We start from the raw sequence: 4,307 nt of genomic DNA, 5'->3' as shown, positions 1-4,307 counted from the left end.
GGCAGGGAAAGTCCTCGACTTACGACCGGTTGGGTAGTCCTCGACTTACGACCGGTTTAGTCCTCGACTTACAACCGGTTTAGTCCTCGACTTACGACCGGTTGGGGTCGCGGCATTAAAAAGGTTGAGAACCACTGGTCTAAGTGCTATTGATACTTCTATTGCTATTATATACACCAGTGATGGCGAACCTTTTAGAGACCGAGTGCCCAAACTGCAACCCAAAACCCACTTATGCATCATCGGGTGCCGGGTGGGTGTGGCCCATTGGGTGGGCGTGGCTGTGGTGGTAACATACTGGGTGGGACTAAAAAGTTCAATCAATTAATTTCAACTTTGCAAGATTTTTTTTTTCCTACGAGAAGTTGAAATTGACTGATTGATTGAACCTTTTTTTTTTTTGTACACAGTGGCGGAGGCTTAAAGCAAAAAGGTTTTATAAAACCCAGCTGAAGGCCTAGGACTGGGGCGACGGCGCACGTGCCCACAGAGAGGGCTCTGAGTGCCGCCTCTGGCACCTGTGCCATAGGTTCGCCATCACTGATATACAGTATATGCAGAAATGATACGATGAATGGTTTAAAAAAAATCATTTTACAGTGGCATTTGTTAGAACACAATTGGATTCCCATATGTACGGATTCACCTTCTGCTGTTTATACCTGTAACTATACAGAGTGCATTCCTCATCTTAGACTCTTGGGCCCAAAAGTTGAGAACATAGAAGGGAACTAGGGTACCACAGATTTCTAAGGCAGGAATTAAGTATTATTCACAACCACTTATTGATCCAGACTATTAGGTCAAACTGTTTTTATACACTGTATTAGCCATTATGACCTAAAACACTAATCACAGATAAAAGTGATTGGGGGAGAGAGTTTTTTTGTGTTAATAGTTTGGCTGGGTGTGATATTTTGTCCGTTGGCAATGAAAGAAATGTGAGAGGTCATTAAATTACATGATTTGTTCTTGTGAATTATCGATATCTTTTTGGAACAATATTTAATGTATATATAAGTTTATAATTATGGGGAAATAGGAGGGAGGAATACTATATTAGATAAGTTCACCTATGTGTGTGTGTATGTATGCAGTGCTTTTTTTCTAAAAAAAAAAAAAAAAAGGTGCCGGAACTCACACACGTCATACAACCCGCCTTGCCTACCCTACAAGGTTCCATCCAAAAAAGGTGCCGGAACTCCGTTCTAGGCATTCTATGAGAAAAAAAGCCCTGTATGTATGTACTGTATATATATGCGTGTGTGTGTGTGTGTGAGAGAGAGAGAGAGCGAGCGGTAGAGAGAGAGATTGTAGATTGCTGGCTGGTGGGATAAAAATGTAATAATAATATTTTAATATTACAGATGTTAATGTTATGTGGAATACTCTTGTCAGTTTCTTCTGGGTTGTTAGTCTAAAACTAGTGTTATACATGCACCTGTACGTGAAATAGTAAAATACTTTGAAAGCAGAATCCTGGACTGACAGTATTTTTATTTGATGCAGCTTTTTTTTTCTCTGAACGTTAAGGTTTATTTCCCTGCAATTGTTGTTAGTTTCCCTAGTGCAAACACAAGGCCCGGGGGCCGGATGTAGCCCGCGAAGCCATCCTGGAAACAGTGAGGGAATGGCCCCCGCTGCCTTGGCCCTGGCCCAGGCCGGCTGGGAGCCAATGTACAATTTTGTGGTGGCCATCTATGCTGAAACGCATTCAGTCTTAGCTCCACAAGGCCATCTAGAAACAGCGAGGAACCAGCCCCTGCCGCGTCGCCCCCACCCCCTGGGTGCATGCTAGGGAGGTGTCACCCTTTGTGAGTAATGAAGAAATGCACCATGCCTTGGCGCTTGCCCCGATCCCACCCCCTTCTGCCAGAGACCCTCAGATCTGTCCCACTCCTGCCCAGGCCCCCACAGGCACCCTTGACGCGAACGATGTAGAGCTGGCCATGCCCACCCAGTAGGCCACACCCACTCCATCCATGCCCACCCAGTAGGCCGCACCCATCCTGGCCACACATCCCCGCCCCCCCCGAGGGCAACCGCAATGCTGATGCGGCCCTCAATGAAATTGAGTTTGACACCCCTGCCCTAGTGTAAGAGCCAGTTGATATTGTTTTGAAGGGTGATAGCTCTTTTGTTTTTTTGGCAAATTGCTTCACAGAGGTAAATCTGGTTGATCATAGAATTAATTATGACAAATTCTACAATTTAGAGTCAGTTTTCATTTTAAATCTTTGAAATCATGGCAAACTGAAGTAGTTAAAATCACTGCTTTTGTGACCATACAACAGAATAAATATTTGATTGTGATTTGAATCGTAAACATCAATAAACACCAGCATTTAATTTGATTTATGTAATTATCATAAATATCTTCAATTTTGAACTGTATCCCAGATTAAAAAAATATATTTTTGTTCTTGTTGAAACCAATGAATTCATCATAATGATGGATTCATAGCTAAAGGATATGTCCTAATAAACTTTTAGTGAACTCTATTCTTACAAGTAAGCTTTATTTTATCTCAGTTTCATTATTTCAATTATATTAAGTCTATATCTTTTGGATCTGACTGAAATAAATAAAAATAAAATAGATTAAATCTATATTTATCTCTCTTGTTCTTAGAGCATCTGAAATTATAAATTAAGCAGTTGCATAATTAGCATCCTCTAGTTACGAGGCGAAAATTAAAATGGAGAGTTTGGAATTAAGAATATCACTAGGATTTATCATGTTTTTTTTAAAAAATTCTTTTAAATATTTTTATAGCACTTCCCATTCCAAGCGTCTGCCAGCTCTGTGTGCATTAAAATACTGTGTTTCCAATAAAACGTATAAAGCAATTTAAAAGCTTAAACTTTGTAAAGTATATAAAAAGGCTATTATTGTAGCAGTGCTATTAGAAGCCATCAAATGCTAGGGTAAATGTTTTTACTGTTTAAAAAATTCCCAAATAATATTAGGTAGCTCCAGGACTTCTGGGGAGGAAACAGCAAAACGAAGACAGAACAGAGCCAGTGACTGCAGCAGAATGAAGAGCCGGTGAGTGGACTGGCTCTTCAGAATTCTTCTACAGTCAGGGAGATGACTTGGGGTCGCACACGAGGAGGAGGAGGAGCCCCACAGGGCAGTGGTCTCCAGCAGGTTCAGACCTCTGGGAGATGAGAGAATGCCACCTTTGCCCAAACCATGGTGTCTGCCTTTACGGACCTAGGATTTTCATACTTCCTATCCCAATAACTTTTTGAAATCGACCGTTAACTGCTTTTCAGCTTTTAGGAACCTTTGAAACGACAAGAGTTACACACAGGGGTCTTCAAACTTTGGCCCTTTTATGCCTGGCTGAGGAATTCTGGGAGTTGAAGTCCACAAGTCATAAAAGGGGCAAGTTTGAAGACCCCCAAGTTACAGCATTGGAGGAGCTTCCTTTAATTCTTAGAAAAAGAACCTTTAAATATAAGGACTTTAAAAAAAAAATCTCTTTTTGGAATAAACTGCAAAAGGGCAATTAGAACATTGATTTTGGAAAATTACAAATGGACTAAGTTGATATGGATTTGAAATAAAATTTTGGAATTAATTATAAGCATTCTTTCCATGAGAAAAATCTATTGTTTTGAATTCTTAAAAAAAGATGGAATTTTCAAAGTTGGTTACATTTGAGGGAACTAAAGACAACTAAAAAGTGCAATTAAAGGACGAGAATACTTAAATTTGATTTGCTAAAACAACATGGAGCAAAATAATTCAACATTGGATGTATTGTGAGATATTTGTAAATAATGGACCCAGAAGTTAATTTCAAGAGAATCTGCCATTACAAACAGACTGAGTTTTAACAAAAGTTATGGAAGAACAAGAAGTTTTACTGGACAAGACTGAAACTAATTTGAAAGTGAAATATACACATGGTGGATAATGTTAGTTCCTTTATTCTAGCACTGATAGGTAAATTTAACTTTTGGATATTTTCCATTAAATTCAGTGGGGCTTACCTCTGAGTAAGTATGCAAGTTCTATTTCCTTTGAATTATATTTTAACAGTCTTTGTGAACACAGACTTTTCTGGATCCTATATTTCTTTCCCAGGGACTCAATTTAATAATATCCAAGATGATGAAGAATCCCAGTCAACTGAGAAGTTTCACACTAATCTGTGACATTTTCCTTAATTCTAAAAGGCTTTTGTGAATTTTGGAATCATGTAAAACCTGTTATTAAATAATATCAAACAGATGATTTTTTAAAAAAATCTGATAATACAGTGATAAACAAATATGAAATTGAATTAGATATATAA

Source organism: Protobothrops mucrosquamatus, unplaced genomic scaffold (genome assembly GCF_001527695.2).
Source record: "Protobothrops mucrosquamatus isolate PMUCROS unplaced genomic scaffold, P.Mucros_1.0 scaffold3915, whole genome shotgun sequence".
NCBI lineage: Eukaryota > Metazoa > Chordata > Lepidosauria > Squamata > Viperidae > Protobothrops > Protobothrops mucrosquamatus.
This window is presented reverse-complemented; position numbering follows the sequence as displayed.